This window comes from Balaenoptera ricei, chromosome 19, assembly GCF_028023285.1.
Source record: "Balaenoptera ricei isolate mBalRic1 chromosome 19, mBalRic1.hap2, whole genome shotgun sequence".
NCBI lineage: Eukaryota > Metazoa > Chordata > Mammalia > Artiodactyla > Balaenopteridae > Balaenoptera > Balaenoptera ricei.
This window is the reverse complement of record NC_082657.1, coordinates 30161637-30182702: the sequence shown is the minus strand read 5'-3', so window position 1 is coordinate 30182702 and position 21066 is coordinate 30161637.

Here is a 21066-nt window from a genome sequence, read left to right as displayed (position 1 = left end):
CTAAAATAGTTCTTTCATTTAAATTTACTACAGACAACCTCTCTTAGACTGCATCCCAGGAATCAGGGTAGAAGAAATGAAGGTTTATGCGTGGGAGATCACCAGGAGTCCTCCTGGGGTCCCTACCCCAAGGATGAGGGAATCTGGGTTGGGCAGAGGGAGACGTGGGCTGCAAGCCAGCTAACACAGACGCCTCTGGCAACCCCGCAGAAGGCTTTGGAATCCTCAGGGCCCTTCAGAGTTGCCCCAAACTAAGGCAGGGTCTAGCCTTTGTCCTGCACCCAGGCCACTCATCAGATGTGGACCACATTCACCTAGAGAGGTGGCATAAGCATAGCAAGGGTGCTCCTCCCGCCAAGGGCAAGGGCTCACCTGAGCCACCAGCCACCAGCCTTCCACAGCTGAGGGAACGAGCCAACGTCCTATGGGGGCAGCCTGGGCTGCATACCACAGCAACCACTACGCCACCCGAAGTTTTTTTAATCTGCTTACGATCGAGCAAGATTAAGGGCTAGCTGTTTATGAAGTCAGATTCACTCAATATAACATGTCTATCTTGTTTACTCTGTCTCCTACTGCCTGTCAAAGAGACACCTTGAAAACTCAAGGTCCTGAATGGGAGGTTCTGGGCTGTGGAGGGAACCTCAGAGAGGCAGGTCCACTGTGAAACATTGTGAATTTGGCATTGACTGCTGGGGTCCAGAATCGCCCAGATGAGGTCCCGCCCTCGAGGACCGCAAACAGTGTGGGACACAGACACCGCCTGACCGTCTAAGCTGGGCAGACGGCAACACATGCCAGGGCAGAAGGGTGAGCGGGTGACCCTTTCCTCTTGAGTGGAGGGCCATGAGGGCACTGGTTTTGCTTAATTTGCTGCTATATCCCCTGTGCTTGAGTAGGTGCTCAAAATGTCACTGTTGAATGAATGAAAGAATCACTGGATTCAGACTTGAGCTGCTTTTAAAGGCCTGCTCCTCTATTCAAGAAGTGTACAGATGAAAGACAAAACTGGTTCAACCAGCATTTTCTCTGCTGGAAGTGGGAATGCCTCTGCTCATTCTGATTGCACCCTTCTGCCCACGTTTCCCCCAAGTCCAGGAACATGTTCCTTCTCTCCCTCCCACACGGCTGAGTTCCACTTCCTGCAGGAAATCTTCCCTGACTCCATGACCCCACCCGCACACGTGCACACCCCCGCACACTCTCTCCCCCAAAGAGCAATTGTGGGCCTCGGAGGTCAGGACAGAGCGATTGGAAGGAAAGGCTCAGAGTCGCAGCTCCTTCCTTCCCACCTCCATCTCAACAGGTGTCCACCCTCCTCCAGGTCGCCACAAGCCCAGGAATGGTGTTCTCCCCACATGGGTTAGATCAGTCTAACCAGCCATGGTGAGCCCATCCCCCATCCTTCTCAGGATCCACATGGGATGCAATTCTGGCCAATGAGGCCTGAGGGAAGATGGGCTGGGGCTTTTATGAAAAGTTTCCTCACTGATGAAATATGTACAGGAAGAGAGTCTCCTTTATGGACCACATATTGTCACATTTGGAAGGGACCCAGGAACTGGGGCTGCTCCTCGTGCCTGTGAGAGCAGCCAGCCTGAGCTTGCAGACAGGGTAGGCTCTGAGTTAATCGATGCTCTTGTAATGGACAGCACTGGTCTCTGCCAGACCCCCTCTGGGGCCTTCCACCTTTCGGTGCAGCGGTTCCCAACTTCTGGCTTCTGCGTGCTTTGCTTTTGATGGCCCGTACCCACAATCCTTCAGAGGCCTGACTTTGGACTACTGGAGTCATTTGCTTGCAGAGGAAGAAAGCCATAGTCCGTGATTAGGGAGGAGCCTTCTGGACATGGCCAAAGAAGCCTGCAGCTGCTCTTGTCACAAGCAGTCACTTTACAATCATCTGGCTTTGTGAGTGGCAATGGTAGAAAGACAGAATGATATCATCGAGTTGCTGATTATCATGCCCAAAGCCCACCTTACCTCTAGACCCCCGGCGGGGGGGTGAAATAATAAAGCTCTTGGCTCCTTAAGCCACTTGGATATGGGGTTTCTGTGCCATGCATTCAGAAGCATTCTAAGTTATCTAAAGGCCATGCTCTTGTTAGTGTGACCAGTACACACACACGCACACACACATACACACACACGCACCCTATGTATGTATATACTCAGGAATGTGCACACAACTGCAAGATCAATTTTCAAAAACCCAACAGCTTCAAAATTAATTTGAAGGAAAATGGTGCAGCCACTGTGGAAGACAGTAGGGCAGTTTCTCAAAAAATTAAACACAGAATTACCATATGATCCAGCAATTCCACCTCTGGACATATACCCAAAAGAATTGAAAGCAGGGATTCAAACATATTTGTACACCAATGTTTGTAGCAGCATAATTCACAATAGCTAAAAGGTAGAAACAACCCAAATGTCCATAGATGAATGAATGGATAAACAAAACATGGTATGTACCTCCAGTAGAATTAGCCTTAGAAAGGAAGGAGATTTTGACACACCCTATAACATGGATGAACCTTGAAGCCTTTATACTAAGTGAAATAAGCCAGTCAATTTCAGGATGAATATTGTCTGATTCCACTTATGTGAGGTACACATAATAGTTACATTCATAGAGACAGTAAATAGAATGGTGGTTTCCAGGGGCTGGGAGGGAGGGGAAAGGGGATAGTGTTTAGTGAGTATGGAGTTTCCGTTTGGGAAGATGAAAATGTTCTGGAGATGGATGATGGCGATTGTTGCACGGCAATGTGAGTGTACTTAATACTGAACTATATACTTTAAAAAGGTTAAGATGGTAAATTTTATGTTATGTATATTTTAGCACAATTTTTTTTAAAAAGATTTGAAAACATAAAATTAAAAAATCCCCTTCACAATAACAACAACACACAAGGCACCTCGGAACAAACCCAATCAGAACTTCATAGGACTCTGGAGAAAACCATAAAACTTTACTACTGAGGACGTGTAAAGGTTGATTTTTTTTTTTTAGAATAAGAGATTTTTTAAAAATTTTTATTGGGGTATAGTTGTTCTACAATATTGTGTTAGTTTCTACTGTACAGTGAAGTGAATCAGCCATATGTATACATATGTCCCCTCTTTTTTGGATTTCCTTACATTTAGGTCACCACAGAGCACTAAGTAGAGTTCACTGTGCTATACAGCAGGTTCTCATTAGTTATCTATTTTATACATATTAGCATATATATGTCAATCCCAATTCATCACACCACCATGCCCCCCGTAAATGTTGATCTTAAGTGGAGATATACCATGTTCATGGAGGAAAAGAACCAATGTTGTAAAGAGGTCAAATCTTCCCAAATTAATCTATAACATAATGCAGTTCCAAACAAGACCCCAACAGCATTTTTCATGGAACTCGATAAGCTGATTCTAAAAATCCTATGGAGGGAGGAAGGACTATCATACAAGAATAGCATACACTCAGAAAAGTGCACAAATTAGAAGTGTACAGCTCAGTGAAGTTTTACAAAGTGAAACACACCATTTCACCAAGACTTAGATCAAGAAACAGAATATTGCCCCAGAAGACCTCCTTGTACCCTGCTGCAGTCACTACCACCTTTAAGGGCTTTATCTTAATCAACTAGCTTTGTCTGGTTTTGAACTCCCTTCACCTGGGATCATACCTTATGTACTCTTTTATATCTGGCCTCTTTCACTCAACATCATGATTATGCAATTCATCCATGTTGTTGCCTGAGTTGTCAATCACTTATTCTCATTTCTGTGTAATATCCCAATGTACAACTAACTCACCATCTATTTAGCTATTCTACTGTTCACAAACATTTGGGTAGTTTCCAGCTTGGAGATACTGCAAATAGCATTCTGCTACTTGTCTTTTGATCCACATTTATGCATAAACTTGTTGAGCATATTCCTAAGAGTGGAACTACTGGGTCATCAAGAAAGTTTTAAAAGAACAGAGGATGTTTGTGGGTGCGGTGGGAACGAGGCAGTCTTGCCCGACTGGAAATCAAAATGAATGATAAAGCTATAATAATTAAAAGGCACACATGTTAACACATCCCCAGATCTACACACACACATGAGCAAACACAGGCACGCACATGGAACTCATGCACACATATACATCCACACACAGGCGTACTCTCCCGCCCCGCGTACTCCACCAGTCAGCACAGACAGCTCATGGCCGGACTTCCCAGACCAGATAACTGAGTGTCGCGGTCCCTTTCAAGTGGTATCAGAGCACAGGCCTGCAAGTATCCAGGAGACGGCTGATGGAGAAGGGGAAGAAGAGAGAGAGCCCCACCACCCGCCCACTGGCTTTAAAGAGAGAACAAAGTGAGCGGGATCAGAGGGTGCAAGGTGATGGCAGCGACGCTGAAGCCATTTATCACTGCCAGATGTGTGAAGGGTCAGGCTGCAGGGCACGCTGGAAGTGCCAGCGGGGGTGCCTGGACCCCAGACACAGCGAGAAATAACCTGTCCAGTGGGCAAGAGACCAAGGAAGGGCTGCCAGGACCCTCTTCTTAACAAAATGATAATGCGCTTTCTTTTCTGCCCAGGCCAGAAGGGGCTGGGGGCCAGGACAGAGGCAGCAACAGCTTAATAAAGGGCTGTCAGTCAAAGCTCTAAAAATACCCTCCTGCTGCCAGCAGGCTCACTCCTGCGCCTGCCTGGGCTTCCTGCTGCCTGAATGGTCCCTTGGTGACACAAAAGGACAAGTGTTTGCCCAGAGAGGCCTGGTGTCAGGAACACACATGGTCCCTTTGTGGCTGGAATCTGTCCTCTCCCCTACCGCACCCCTCCAGGACCCTCAGACAGGCACACCCTGGGCCAGGAAGGGGGTCATGAGGATCCTGGGGCCAGGGCATACTTCCACCCCGGGCTTCTCCATCCTCTGGAAAGGCATGAACATCAGACACCTCTCCTTGCAGGTGGCTCCCAAACCAGCAAAGAGCCAAGTTTCACAAGGGATCCAGAGACTCCCAGTCACATGGGGGAGGCACCACAAGCTTCAGGCAAGCTCCTGGTCCGGCTTCTGCTAAGTTCCCAGTTTGGTGGGGGAGGCCCTACACCTGTGCTTGGAGAGACCCCAGTCTGTTGAGGGAAGCACGGCCACTGCCCCCCGGAATCACTTCTGGTCTAATGGAGAAGGCTCAGCTCTTGCCTTGAGGAACTCCCAGTGTGATGAGGGAGGAACAACTTCCCAAAGACAGGTTCCCACACAGTGACAATAACAGACTTCTAGCCAAAACACCCTTTAGTCCAGTGCCCCTCAAACTTTAATGCATGTCCAATTCACTGGGAAGCTTTTTTTTTTTTTTTTTTTTGTAATTTCATTTATTTTTGGCTGCGTTGCGTTTTCATTGCTGCAGGCGGGCTTTCTCTAGTTGTGGCGAGCGGGGGCTTCTTCGTTGCAGTGTGCGGGCTTCTCATTGCGGTGGCTTCTCTTGTTGCGGAGCACCGGCTCTAGGGTGTGCAGGCTTCAGTAGTTGTGGCACACAGGCTCAGTAGTTGTGGCTCGCGGGCTCTAGAGCGCAGGCTCAGTAGTTGTGGCGCACGGGCTTAGTTGCTCCGCAGCATGTGGGATCTTCCGAACCAGGGCTCGAACCCCTGTCCCCTGCATCGGCAGGCGGATTCTTGACCACTGTGGCGACAGGGAAGTCCCCACTGGGAATCTTTTAAAATATAAATTTCATTCTGGGGCGGGCCTGAGATTCTGCATTTCTAACAAGACCCCCGGTGATGCCAGTGCTGCTGGTGCCTGAGAAGCAAGATGAGCTGTATGGTGGGTGTAGATAACTAAATTCTATTGGCTGTTCTGCTGACTGAAACAGCCCTGAGCTGGGTCTACCTGGGAGGGCTCCTTGGAGGAAGTACGGTAGAACCTGATGGGCAGAGGGAGAACTCTGGAGAACTGGCCCTAAGTCCAAATCTGGGCTCTGGCATTTATTAGCTGTGTGGCTTTGGGCAAGTTTCTTGACTTCTCTGAAATTAGGACAACAGTGGCCATGCCCGCCTCACAGGGTGGTGTGAGCCGATGGAGCAGTAGCCCAGGCCTGGCACACACCTGGCACATGGCAGGGGCTCAAGACATTCCAGCCACTGCTTTTATAATAAACTAACCATTGTGCCCACACCCGGGAGGACCAAGCCTCAAGACAGAACTGGAAGGGGGCTGCTCCTAAAGGCAGGGATGCAGAGAGGCCCTGGTGGATGTCAGGTGGCCGTAGAGATGCCGGGCAAGTCCTTGACCTTCCTGCGCCATCAGTTTTCTCACCTGTAAAATGGAGATCATAGCACGGCCTGTCTCTGCAGATGTAGTGAACGGTCAGGATATCCTACACGCACAGCCGGGGAGCACAGCGCCTGGCACACAGTAGGCGCTCGATAAAGCGCTCTCCAAGGGTGGCGGTGGGGGACAGCGGTGCCGGGACCCCAGCTGGCCTGGAGCCCGGCTGAGCGCAGGAAGCCCGCGGCCCGCTCTGGCCCCCCACCCCACCCCCACCCGCCCCACCCCCACCCGGAGGCCGCCTTTGAGCCCTGCGCTGCGCTTTGAAGTCCCAGATGGGCCTGGAGGAAAGAGGATCCCCGCGCCCAGCCCCCAGCCCGCACCTGGATAAACACGCGCCGCCAGCCCCGCCGCCAGCCCCGGACCGACGGCCTGGCGGCAGGGACGGCCAGGCGGCCGGAGCGGCCCGTCCGCGGCTCACTTCAAAGCGCCAGCGGCCGCCAGCGGGAGGGGGCCCTAATCAGGCCCGGCTGCCGCCGCCTGGGCGCAGAGCCCTGCCCCGCCGGCCCGCGCCGCCCCCGCCATCTGCTCCGCGTTAGAGCGCGCACCGATGGGGGCAGGGGCGGCGGGGATTGAATGGCACAGTCACTGGCTGTCCGAATTGGGAGGCCACGGCAGTCATCTCCCCCGGCTAATTCCATTACATCACCACTTCATTCATTCATTCGTTAACTCAGCAAATATGTACTGAGTGCCAGGTAGGTGCCAGGCACTGACCGTGCTGGATGAGGGAAATACAGTTGTTTCCTTCATTCATTCATTTCACAAATATTTGTTGAACTCCCATATACTAACAGACCTTGGGGATACAATCCTTTCATTCATCCAATACATTTTTGAGTGTCTATTATGTGCTACATGCTGTCCCCAACTTCATCTCCGCCCAGCCACCTTCAAACTACTCGAAAGCTCCTCCTTGCTGTCTCTCCCACCTCCATGCTTCAGCACTTGTTCTCTCTGCCTAGAATGCCCTCCTCTGCCCTAAACAAACTCCTACTCATCCTGCAAGAGCCCAGTTTAAAAGTTTCCTCCTGGACTTACCTGGTGGCACAGTGGTTAAGAATCCACCTGCCAGTGCAGGGGACACAGGTTCGAACCCTGGTCTGGGAAGATCCCACATGCCACAGAGCAACCAAGCCCGTGCGCCACAACTACTGAGCCTGTGCTCTAGAGCCCGGGAGCCACAACTACTGAAGCCCATGCATCCTAGAGCCCGTGCTCCGCAACAAGAGAAGCCACCGCAATGAGAAGCCCACGCACCGCAACAAAGAGTAGCCCCTGCTCACCACAACTAGAGAAAGCCTGCGCGCAGCAACGAAGACTCAACACAGCCATAAATAAATAAAGTTTCCTCCTTTGTGAAGCCTTCTCCCCTCTGGTAGTCCCCATCCTAAGTCTGCACAGTGCCCCCCTCCTGCTAGAGAACATTTGGCCTTGAATGACAGTGATTTATTCCTTTGCAGGGTCTGTGTGCCCCCCACGGACTGACAGCTCCCACCTGGGCCCGACCAGGCTGTGTGGCTCTATAACCTCTCTGTGCCTCAGTTTTCTCATTTAGAATCAAGAAAGGACAGGATTCCCCCTTGCAGGGATGTGGGAAATAGGTGGGTCAAACACAAGGCCAGGCTGGGTGGGGCAAGAGCCTGGTAAAAGGCAGCAATGGTTTCCTGGTCCTCTCTACAGCCCTCTAGCTCTAGGAATCAAAGCTCGGTTCACACACCTCCTCCAGGAAGCCCTCCTGACCTCCTGAGAACAGGCTTCCTCTCCCTGTGTTGAGTCCCTGCCAGTCTAACTCAGCCTACTGACCACTGGGGCCTGCCAGGCCTGTCTCCTGGGCCCCGTGCTCCAGAGTGCAGGGAGCTAGCCCTGTGTCCCTCTTTCCTCCCCCCTGCAGTGCCTGGCACATTACTTAGCACACCCTGGATCAGGCAGACTAGGGTCCCTCTCAGGCTCTTGCTCAGGCTGGTGGGGAGCTTGGGCTGAGTAGGCCACTCGAGTACTGGGCTATAGTCCCCAGGGGTGCAAGCAGGAGCTTCACCCCACAGGAGGGGTGGGGAGACACAGGCTGCCTTCCCATCCCAACTTGTGGGCTGCTGGGAGCCCAGGAGCTGAGGATAAACAGGTCTTTGGCTTTGAGAACCACTGAGGACTCCTTGGAACCCAGGAGAGCCATAAAGAGACAGCCCCTGGGATAGAGGCTGAGATGCCTGTCCAGGAGGCCAGCAGGCCAGAGCCACCAGGGTTGCCTGGTGAAAGGGGCTGGTTACCCAGAGACACTGGCTGCCAGACAGACAGACAGGAAAAGCACTAGACCCCTGGGTCATGGCCTTCCCAGGCTCTCAGGTCCCCTCTCCCTTCCTCTGTATCCTCTGCTTCCTGCAGAGCTCACAGTCTCTGTACCTGATGTGGCCTCTGTGTCTCTCTCCGTCCACTGATCACCTGTGGGGCCTTGAGGAGGAATTTGGAAGGTGAAGTACTTGGAAAAGTCCCAAGCACAGGGCCTGCAGACAATAAATGTGTGTGGCTGTTTGGGGGGAAGGGGAGTGATGTTTGTTTTTAAGCCATAGACTTGTGACAAAAGACCTGGGTTTAAGTCCTGACTCGGCCACTCACTCACTGGGGGAGATGGAGGGGCCCCCCTGAGAACATCAGCGAGGGCATCGGGGAAGGCAGTCGAGGGAGCTAGCCCACCTGGTGGGCCCCTGAAGCAGAGCGCACGGCTTCCCACCACTTTCTCCAAATGCACGCTGCATTCTCACTCCCCAGGGTGAGTCGGTGCCCATGCAAGATGGAGCAGAGCTTCATGCGGGCCTTCTCCTGCCGCGTGGGCCTTCTCCTGCCGCGTGGGCCTTCTGTGGGTGCAGCCGTCTTAGGTCCGCAGACCCCGAGGTAAGGACTCAGGCACACGTGATGTGTTCAGGAAGTGCTCCCAGGGGGACTGGCGAGGGGGTGGCAGAGAGCAGGGTGGGGAAGAGCGGGACTAAGCATGTTGTGATCTCAGTCAAAGCCCCGCAGAAGGCAGCTTCAACCTGATCTCGCAGGGGGCTCTGGAGGGTGAATTCCACCTTGGAATTGCCCCAGCCGGGGCAAGGGAGCTTTCATACACCGGTACTGGTGAGGCGTGTTAATTCCCAGTCTCTTGAGACTCTCCACGGCGCGCGGACAAAATGAGCTGCAAGCCCCTAGGAGTCCTCCAAAGAAGAGCCCCAGGTGCTGGCCCTTGACGGCACACATAAGTGGGGTGAGGTGCTCAGAAATGACAAAAAGGGACCCGGGGGGTGTCCACCAATCCAAGACCTTCTTTGGCCCTGCCACTTTGAATACTTCCTGCGAAAAAGCCTCTGGGGGCAACCTCAGGGCATGGCAGGCATGAAGAGTTCCCCAGATGCTCAGGGAAGATCCAAAAGTTCTGAAGGACCTGTGGCTCATGGTCCGGGTACCTAGTGCTGTTGAGCTGGGGGCCTTGGCACATGTGGCCTGAAGGCCACATAAAGTCACGATTTGACCAAGCTACTGCCCAATTGAAAAAGGCTCCCTCTCAAAGTCAGGGTAGGCCAGGGTTCGAGAGCCCGAGAGTGTCACAAAATCTGGCACCCCATTTACCAGCAGTGTGTGCTTGGGCAAGTTGTTTTACCTCTCTGAGCCTCAGCTTCCTCAGCAATAGAATGGGGATAATTATACCAAATGTAGGGCACTTACAATGAGCCAGACACAGTGCCAAGCTGGTATTAGACTGCTGGGCTTCCCAGGTCCTTACATCTCATTTTTCACAGGCAGTGAGGCCTGTACAACCTTACCAAGCAGCCCCCTATCTTGAAGTCCATTTATGTCACCAGTATTTAAAAAGAAAACTACTCCCAACAATCCTCAGGCTAATTAACACATTCTTGATGTTGATTTTGATAACGGTATTTGAAGGTGTGGATTCCTGATGAGGACCCTTCATATATCACTTAACCATCCCTGGCAGGGGTACCATGTGCAAATGCACAGGTTGTACACTGCACAACTCCAGGAAGTAACATGACAAAACCACAGTATGAACGGCACCCCCTGGAACTTTCTGAGCGCTAGACCTGCTCAACCTGCTCCCTGCAGCCTTGAACCCAACAGTGTGGATTCCTGATTTAGGTAGTTCTGGTGTTAACCTCCACCTCTCCGATGTAGAGTCAGTTTGTGTGCACATTCACCACGTGATTAATAGCGAAGCATTTTTAAGGTAATCACACAGGCAGTAAAGCAAGCACTTACCCCATGCCTGGCACACTCTAACTCAGTAAACCGTATTATTATTTTGGTTCTGCCTCCAGCATTTTTCTGCCCAAGCACCAGCACTAGAGTGAACTTTGGCTTTCAGAGTCCCAGCTCCGGCTTTGGAGATCCTTCTAGGAGATCCCAGCAGGCTAGGAACTCCTACCCTGGCCCCCGGCTCCCACCCACCAAGTCTCTGGCTCCCATTGAGAGGGCCCCCCAGAAGCCAGTCACTTCCCCTAGGGAGATAAAAGGTTGGACCGAGATGTCCCTTCTCTTCTCAGGGTTCAAAGCTACCGCCAGCCCCCACGTGGCCGGCTTGATTTGTTTCTTATCTTTAATTTTTTTTTAATCGAGCAGATCCCCTCCGGTTACTTTTTCCACAGCATCTTACAGCATCTTTGGAGCCGGCAACAAAAGCATTCTTTTTGGAGCCGGCGGGGGGCCAGGGCAGAGCCACTTCAAAGGGAATGCAAAGCGGCAGCGATGTCCCTGTCATTGTCTTCCCCTGCGTGTCTGCCCCCCATTGTCCCGAGGCCGCCCTGAATAGGCAGGCACAAAGGCCACCGTTCAAAGTGGGCACCACATGCTCCATCAGAAGGCCAGCCTTTGCCTCTGCTCTGTTCCCTTCATCCTCACACACACAGGTTTCCAGCTCGGGAGGGGAACTTGCCTTGAAGAAGGCTCCCTCCCCGCCCCCCGCTCTGTCTCTCTGTCTGTCTCTCTCTCTCTTCCTCTCTCTCCTCCTGAGCCAAAACTTATGATTATATTTTGAGGTAGCCCCTGATTGGCAACCTTTCCCTCTTACTTTTTCTACAGAACAGGGGCGATTCACCCCATGCTGCAGATCTGCCTTAGGACTGCTGGGGCTTTCTTGTAGGGTGGGAACCTGGGTGGGACTGTTTTCCCCTCTGCAAGGGAGGGAGAGGGACAAATGCCACTCCCGGCACCAGGGGGTCTGAGGCTTGCTGAGCTGAATGGGAATTTAGAAATAGATTATCCAACCTCAATATTATAGAAGAGGAAAGAAACTGAGGCCCTGAGATGGGAAGCAACTTGTCTATTACTATCCTCATTTGAGGGAGAAGGAAACAGAGGCTCAGAGAGGTTAAGCAACTTGCCCAGAGTCACACAGCTGGTTCGTGGCAGAGTTGGGGTTTGAACCCAGCTCTGCCAGACTCAGTGGGGCATTGAACATTTGTCCTGTGGTCCTGTGGTTCTCTTCGTAGGCACACTGTGTGCAGTGTCTTGGGGCGGTGGCTGGGATCAGGTCCTTGGGGAGGTGAGGGGGAGGGTGAAATAATCACAGTGAGTCTGGATTCAGGGACTTACTGATGTCCTCAGCCCTGAGCTGGGGAGGCCGAGGGGAGGGGAGCAAGCAGGGCAGACTCCAGCCTCAGAAGTTTCCAGGGCCCACAGGAAAGGTAAGAGATGCTTGTGTGGAGGGAGCCTGGCCACATGACAACGATGGGGTCCCTAGAGTCAGCCAGAACCTGGGTTCAAATCCTGGCTCTGTTGCTGAGCTGTGTGACCTTGAGCTTTTACCTGCAAGATGGGGGCAGTGCTGTCCACCTTGCAGGGAAAGGGTCTCGGGCAGCACCCAGCACACAGTAGGTGCTCGAAGAGGGCTGTAGTTGTCATTGTCTTGTAAAAATCAAGAAAACTGGACAAGGGAGTGTGAGATCTATTTGAGGCCTGAGTATAAGCTCTGCGGAGCAAGGGGAGCAGTTAGAGGGGCTGCTGGATGGAGGGCAGGACCCAGAGACTGGGACACAGGATCGGGGGTAAAAGGAGGCAGGGAGGGGGCGATGGGGGGCTAAGCACACCTGGCCTTGGGGTTGCCTTTAGGCACTATTCCAGAAAGAACTCAGCCCTACAGGAGAGATGGGGCAGGGATGAGAGGAGGCCTGCAGGCTGCCAAGGGGGCTGGGCTGGCCTCACTCGGCCTGGACACTAGGCCTAGCTCAGCCCACTGACGTGCTGCATGACCAAGGGGCAAGGGAAGACCCCTCCGATGCTCAGCTCCCCCAACCTGTGAAATGAGGGGGATGATCTAGTTTTGGTGGGAGACTTGCTCCCGTGCTCCAAAAAGGTGGGGCAAGGGCAGTAGAGGGCCTGCCCAGGGGACAGGGCTCCAGGCCCCCAGCCCCGGCTGCACCCAGCGCAGCCCCTCTGAGCCGGCACAGATTGGGCCTTGGAACACAGGTGAGGTGGCTTTTAAAAACCAAGCTCAAAAAACTGCCACAGACTTGATTGAACATGAAGGTACTGAGCACCAACTGAGGGCCAGATTATAGTGAAGGTGAATAAGAATCAGTCCCTGCCCTCAAGGAGCTTACAGTCTGGTGTGGCGACAAACACAGAAAAGAACTTGCAGGGAACTGGAGTGACAGAGGTTTCTCCGGAGCTGGAAAGATCCGGGGCTACAAACCCAAGCTTCGGGAGCTTTAGGTGTATTGAGCTGATACCTCTCTCCCTCTTTCCCTCTGCACACACGTGCGCGCGCGCACACACACACACACACACACACACACACACGGCCTGAAGCAATCCCTAAGATGCCCATCAGCCCCAGAACCCACTCACATCCACTTGCCTGTGGTTGGAACCCATAGACGCAGAGATGAGAAAGTCCGTACTTGGCACCAACCAGGGTTATTTCTCTGGCACTCTTACCGAGTTCTGCAGGCCAAAAAAAATCAGTAAAAATATCAAAACCAGCTAATGTTTATTGAGCACTTCCGGTGTGCCTGGCACTATACTAGACACCATCTATTTACCATTTCACCCTCCTATCAACCCTAGGAGATGTGGACAGGTATTGTGGCCACATCCCAAATGAGAAAACGGACATTAAAACGACTCCGCCTGGGTCGGGTGTCACCCAGGCAGCCTTGCTCACTGGCTGAGCTCTAACCACTGCACATTATGCCATTTGGGCCAGGCCAGCTTCCTGAAGGAGACAGGACACAGCTAATTAATTTAATAGGTGCACAGAAAGAAACTGAAACTTAGAATGAGCTTCCCTTACTTTTGCTCCATGGCCTCCTGACTATGGGGTCAGTTCTTGATGGGAACTCCATCTCAGTGTTAAGACACACAACTCTGCTTAATCTCATTCCCCAAGACACATCAGCCTAATGAAATCTTCTCTTTCTATAAATTAACATGTCGAGGAAACAGCTGAGCGTAAATAGAGTTGCAGTGTCTTCTGTTTAGATGCCATTGACTTTCAAATCAGCTTGCTTCTCCAGCCCCCATGGCAGAAATAAAGTCAAAATGCAAATGTAGCATAAACGACTCTATAATAAATGCTCATTCAACATTTATTCTTTCTCAAATCATCTCTTAAAGCCCTTTCATGCTAATGTCTAGGAGATGTGACATTAGAAAAATTGCTTTGACATGCTAAGGGGCTCCAAGATTAACAAAAAAAAGAAAGGACAAGATAAAGCTTTCGGAAGACCTATTTCAGAGGAATTATTCCTGCCTTTGAAAGTGTTCCAAGGTTGCTGCACATTTCAGCTTGTTGGCATACATGTAAATGAAGTGCTACAAAAGTCCTCGGCTAAATTCCACTTGAATGAAAGCTCCCCGCCGCCGGCACAGCGACAGGGAGGGTGGCCAGACTTCATGATGAGCCCTGAAGGGGGCTGGAGGGGGCTTTCTTGTCCTGAAGGCAGAAGGAAGGCAGGTTCTAGCCCAAGCCGTGGATAAAAAATGTCAGGGCCCAGCACGGTTGGTATGGCCAGTTCCTGACTGCCTTGTTGAGGAAGCAACATCTGCATCTTTTATCAAACAAACGATCCAACCCACCAGCCTTGCCTCTCCCTTGTGTTTCTTGAGTGACTTCTGTAACCAATCCGGGCTGCTCTTAAATGGAGATAAAAAGAGAGCCCACTTAGAGAGGAGGCAGTGGCATAACTCACCAAGAGTGCTCTGTGGAGTGTCTGACACTTAGTGAGAGCTCAAGGAATTGTTTGTGGTTGATGTCATCACACTGACTTGCTCTCGTAAAGCCCCGCTGAAGGACACGTTGGAGGCAGAAGAAGGAGAAAGAGCAGGGAAGGAGAAGTAGGAGTGTCACCGACAAAGTCACCAAGACCCAGAGAGGCTCCGTGACTGTTCCAGGGTCCCCCAGAGCGATGGAGTCACAGCCAAGTCTGCCATGTGGTCCGTCTTGCTGCCCCTCCCCCAAGCCCAGCTTGGGCCCATCCTTCCGGCACAGCCCTCACACTTGCTGAATTTCATCTCCTAGAGTCACAGCGTCTTCTAAGCAGTTCCACTGAGGATTAGACTTTGAATTAAGGGCCTATGTGACAATCCTGGACACCACATTTCAGAGCAAGTTGGATGTGCTGCGAACATCATTCTTAATTACTGGGGTATCTTAGAGTTTCCTGGAGTGGAAGGGAAGGAGTTTTCACTGAGCATCTGCTTTAGGCTGAATAGTGTCCCCCAAATTCATATGCTGAAGTCTTAACCCCCAGGACCTCAGAATGTGACTGTATTTGGAGACAGGGCCTTCAAAGAGGTGGTTAAGTAAAAATGAGGTCATTAGGGTGGGCCCTAATCCATATGACGGTGTTCGTATAAGAGAGGGATATTTGGACACAAACATACGCAGAGGGAAGCCATGTGAAGACGCAGGGAGAAAGCAGCCGTCTGTAAGCCAAGGAGAGAGGCCTCAGAAGAAACCAACCCTGCTGATCTCAGACTTCCAGCCTCCAGAACTGTGAGAGAATAAAGTTCTGTTGTTTAAGCACCCAGTCTGTGGTCCTTTGTTATGGCAGCCCTAGTAGACTTGTATAGCATCTTCGAAACAGGTTGTATCGTTAATGTAGGCAACAGCCCATTGATATTGATATTTACTCTCATTTTAAATACTTCTACATTATTCCAGGTGGACAAACTGCTCTAACCATCCTAAAATGTCAGTGGCTTACCACAGAAAAAGTGTATTTCCTACTCACAGGGTAGCCCATGGGGCCGTCTGTGGGTGGGGTCCCCCTGTGCAGCTCTCCTTCCGTGGTGACGGGGGCCAGCCAGGTTCCTCCCGTCTTTAGTGGCAGATGGAGAAAGACGAGGAAGGATCATGCCTGGGAAGGCTTAGGGAGAAGCTTGCAGTGGGGCCATCGCCTCTGCCCACAGGCCCTTGCTGGAACTCAGTCCCACGGGTGGCCCTAACCACCCAGGAGGCAGGGGAAGTGTGGACGAGCTGAGTTCCCAGGAGGTAAAAAGGAACCATTTAGAACAACTAGCAAGTCTCTGTTTCAAGGAAAACAGATTGAGAGATTAAGTGACCTGTCAGAAGAAACAGAGCAAGTTGGCTGCAGAGCGAGCCCCAGGACCTGCTCATGGGAGACCTCATCACTTTCACCACCACCACCCTCAGATCCTCAGCAATAACAACAGGCTTTTACTGAGCACGTACTAGGCGTTGGATGCTGTTTGGGCACTGAGACTCAGGGCTGTGTAAGACTCAAGCACACTGTCACTTGGGGGAAACAAGCTATACTTTGCTGGGAAAGAAAACACCAATGAGACCCAACTCTGGTTAGGACAAAGTGAGCACTACAGATGGCCGAGCTCCCAGAAGCCTTTGGGACGCTAGAGACAGGGGTGTTCACTGAAGGATGAGGAGCTGATCCGTGCAGGAAGGGGACTCAGGAGGATGGAGAGAATAAGGCTGGGCATTCCAGAGAGGGAAAGTGATATGTGAGGGCACCAATCCCAGGGACCCCCTCTGAGGAGGGTTTGCGGAGTGAGAGTTAGGCTGGCAAAGTGGGAGATACCAGGTGGCCAGGGCCTCGAAGTTCAGGGCTAAGTTGCGCGGAACAGTGGAGAGGTTTGGGGCAGGAGTGTAGAAGATGTTGTTGCCACCCAGCCCATCACTCTGGGTCTTTCCAACTGCCAGCACCCACATCTCTTTCTCTGATGGACAGAGTCCCACACGTCCACTCCACCCACAGGACAGCAGTGCTGGAAAATTACCACCACCCAGGAACAAGCTCTTGAGCTCTGTCAGAAGGGAGTTGGTGTATCAATACCCCAGCTCCCTCATGCGCAGGGAGGTGGGGTAATTCGGAGGTGGGGTAACTCATAGGTGCATGTTCTACACTGGTTCCCAGGGCTCCCTGGCAGGGTATGCCCCAGTTGTCCTCAATGGTAACAAGCTCGAGAACGTGCCCTCTGTGGCTGCCTTCCCTTTCTCATCTCACTATCCTGCCCCTTTGCTGATGTTTCCTGGGATCACCTTCCAGATGAACTTTTGGCAACCAAGCTGACACAGGTATCATGTGATTCTGTCATAACTACAGTAGAAATTGCTGGCACGTATCCAGCAGGTGACAACCTACCAACCTCATCCCTCATCACAGGAGCCCAATGTGGCCGCAGATGTATGATCTGAGGAGGGGATCCTGAGACTTTTTTTTTAATACTAATAAGCCAAGAGCTTTATTGATGCAGCAGACACTTTACAATGAACCCAAGAGAGCCCGCCTTCTCTGGGATGACGGGATGTCTGTACAAACTCTCAGGGGGGTTCCACTTCAAAAAAGAACAAGCTCTCCCTTTTACCACAGCTCTTGGATTGGCACCTGCCCACATCATCCCTGCCCCATTTTAAATAGGCAGTGCACCCAGGTACACCTGACCAGCACTGGCCAGGCACTCCGGTAGACAGTCACAGTGTCAGAGGGGACCCTGGAACCTTCCCAGCACCCTGCCTGCCCATCTGCTCAGAGCTACCCATTTCCAACTCTCCCAGAAAAAGTCACCATGACTTAGAACCTCTGGAGGACACCCTCCTGGTCTCTCCAACCTGGAACCTGTCATCTGGATAGATAGCTTCTAGAGACCCAGGGGTCAACCATGTCCATAGCCTTCTCCTCTCCTCCCACTCTGGACCCCTGGAGCATCTTGACTCTCATCCCACCTCTCTCCCACAAGATTCTCCGAACACTCAAGTGTGAGCCAGCACACACTTTACATGCAAAGTCTCAGATCTGCCAAGAGTCTCACCTGGGAAAGACTTCTCAGGGCAACCCTGCAAAGTGTCTCTGGAGCTTTCATCACCCCTGACTCTCAGTCACGTTGAACTGGCCCAGCCTGAGACGGTCACTGTCCCTGGATGGGATCAGCCCTCCTCTGGGCTTGGGGTGGGTGGCAACATAGGAGCTGCTCAGGGGTTCCCTCTTTGGAAAGCTTGACATGAGCTGGGGCAGGGGGACCATGAGCAAGTAAAGCTTCAGGGGAATGCTTCCCCTTCCTGATATAGGTACTGTGAAGTCAGAAACAGATCAAAAACTGTCAAAGGCGCATGGAATCAGCTAGTAAACTGTGAAACCCAAGCCACCATTTTGTTTTACAGTGGAAAAATTGCAAGTGGTTTATCAAGAGAGGAAATCACATTTTTTATTAAAAGAAAAAAAAAAAAACTATATGCCCAGGAGTGGTTGGCTGGATTCCCCAGTGTCCCAGGATTAAGCAATACGACAGAGCTCGCTTGCCTTGGGACCATGAGTGAATGGCTCACATGGATTAAATCCCCCATCCTGTGATTTTTTTTTTTCATTCTGTTACATCTATTGTCTTCGTCAGGGCTTCCCAGGAGCAGACCCTGAGACCAGGATTTGAAACATGGAGTTCATCTGGGAGGTGATCCCAGGAAGCACCAATGAGGGTCGGGGGATGGGAGGCAGAGAGGGGGAGGAAGCCAATCGGGGGCATAATGATCACCCCTGTGCCTGCCGGGGCTCACTCCCCACTGGGGACTGCAGAAAGATCACCCCAGGCGTCCCACCAGAGGGGCGAGAAACTGTCAGTCATTGGATGAAATCTGATCCCAAGGATGTTGATTCCACCCCACTTTTGTTTTTTCTTTTTTTATTTATTTATTTACTTATTATTTATTTATTTGGTTGCTCCAGGTCTTAGTTGCGGCAGGCAGGCTCCTTAGTTATGGCTCGTGGGCTCCTTAGTTGTGGCATGTGAACTCTTAGTTGTGGCATGCATGTGGGATCTGGTTCCCTGACCAGGGATGAAAGCCAGGTCGCTGCATTGGGAGCTTGGAGTCTTAACCGCTGTGCCACCAGGGAAGTCCCTCCCCCACGTTTTCGTGAGGTAAATCCCAGCAGCCAGAGGAAGCATCTGGAAAGAGCCACAGGTGATGCCACAGGGTCATCCTGAACATGTGCAGCGTGGGGGGATTCGGAGCTGAGCACCAGCCATATCTGTCACACCTGTGGGGATAAGGACAGGCTTTTGTTCTCCCTACAGGCTCATCCAGCTCTGTAACTACTGCCAGCATCCCCAGTACATGGGACGTGTGTACAAACTTTTTACTATTAACACGTGAAATCTGAGGCCACCCTCTGGAATAAAAGCTAAATTCTGCAGAGTTGGGCTTGGGGATGGGCTTGGATTAGGGGTGGGTAGGGATGGGACAAAGAATCCTGCACTGCGTAAGGTAGAAGTAACCTAAGGGACGAGGATCAGACCAAGACATGCGGGCCCCTCAGGCAGGCCAAGAGAATGTGAACATCTATCCGCTCTTGATTAGCAGAGAAGCTGCACTCTGTGTCAGCCAACCTCAGCCTCTCTCTCCTTGGCCATTCCTTCAGGCAATTCAGCTCTGGCCCCAAACTTGCACCTTTGTTCAGCCAAAAAAACCCTAAAGTTAACAGAACTGTCCACCTTAGAAAGCAATTTGGGGACCATCACTTGTTACTCAAGCATGCTCCTTAGGACCTACTGCGACCCCCAACTGGCTTAACAGAGAATTTCTTCCATCTGTATTCAGTACACTCCCAGATGATGCGGCCTCCCAAATACAACTTTTCCCAGCTTGCTTCACTTCCAGTGACTCCCCTCCCCACCCCCTGCCACTTACCCAAGCCCTGTTAGGAATCATCTTGTCTTCCTTTTATAATAGAGGAAACAAAGACCTAGAGAGGTTAAGGAATTTGTCTAAGGCCACACAGCAGGTTAGAGGCAGGCCAGGTCTCCCAACTCTCCACTCAGTACTCCTACCAAAGAACCCATTCAATGCCCTACACCCGGCTGCATATGGCCAGCACACCCCTCATCGGCGCTTTCTATCTCCAGGGCCCCAGAGCCAGCTGTTGGGAGCTCTGGTGAAAGAGATCAAAAGTGGGTACCAGATTCTGAGGCTGAGGCCCTCACGGCCAACACAGAGCATTTCCGCCCATCGTACCACCAACCCCGCTAATACATATTTTATGGGGCTGTTCTCCCTTCCTTGCAAACGATGTCATTAATCTGCTCCCTGGCTGTGTGGAATAACATCCCTCAAGAACAGACCGCTTTCTGAATATTTTATCATTTCTCATTCCTTCTCCCCAAACTAATATATTTTACAGTCTACCTCCTGCAGGAGAACTATATTGTTTTCTCTCAGTGCCCAAGAACTTAGACACAGAATCGTGCATAAGTGAAAAAAATACATATATATGCCTTGCTCTTGATGATGAAAGTGAGAACCAATCAGTTATCAAGCTGTGAAGGAAGCCGAGAGAAAGATTTGCATATGGTACCAAAAAAAAAAAAAAAGGAATAAATCAGACTCCACCCCGCAGAGGGACCAAATGAAAAGGAGGCAGGCATCTCTTCTCTAACAGGGAACCTCAGAGTTTCCGTGCCATCCTTCCTGCATCTGGCGAATCGCAGCAGTGGGAGAGCAAAGAGTTATTTTGTCAGCAAGGTCAAAAACTTCCTACTTGGAGATCCGAACTGAAGAGACTGAAGGTCTTGCAAAGTTTTACAGCGACAGCGCCATTTTTATCAGCCTGGAATATTTATTGCAAGGAGGATTTGAACATTTGTGTGGCCCTTCTGTTTCTTTGTTTATTATTCTGTTTTGATTTTTTAAAAAATGGTTTGTGAGATGGAAAGGTAGAGACGGTGACCCCCATTTACAAATGAGGGCAGACAGACTTAGAAAGGGGAACACGCTGGCATACAAGTAAAAGAGTTAAGAAAAAAAAAGTTATTTAACAGTTTGTCCCAAGGCCATTTTAAAGAGAAAGTTTTGTTTAGAAAAATATCTTGCTGGGGTAGTTTGTGTGCAAAGGTGGGACCTTGGCACGCATGCACGGAAGATGGTGATAAATTCAATCACTCTGCATAAGGATTTAGAAGGGATTAAGGGTGAGCTGGAGAAAAAGTGGGGCTGATGTGGCAGAAGCCCAGATAGAGTGAAAAACTTCTACAGGGGCCATAGCTAAGGGGCTTTTCCAGATAAGGATGACTAATATTGATTTTAACTTGTCAGTTTCTGTAATGTACCCTTCCTCCTCCTGAAAATGCCAGCCAGCAAAGTCGGCCACGCAAAGGAATGACTTGTGTGAGTGGCATTTGGGGGGATGTGGGGAAAGAGTTAGGGTCCACTTCAGAGCTAGTACAGGACCAAGAAAAGAAACAGTCCCGGGGGAGAGAGGCGAGTGAGAGCAGAGGTTGGGGAGCAAGGAGTCAGGACC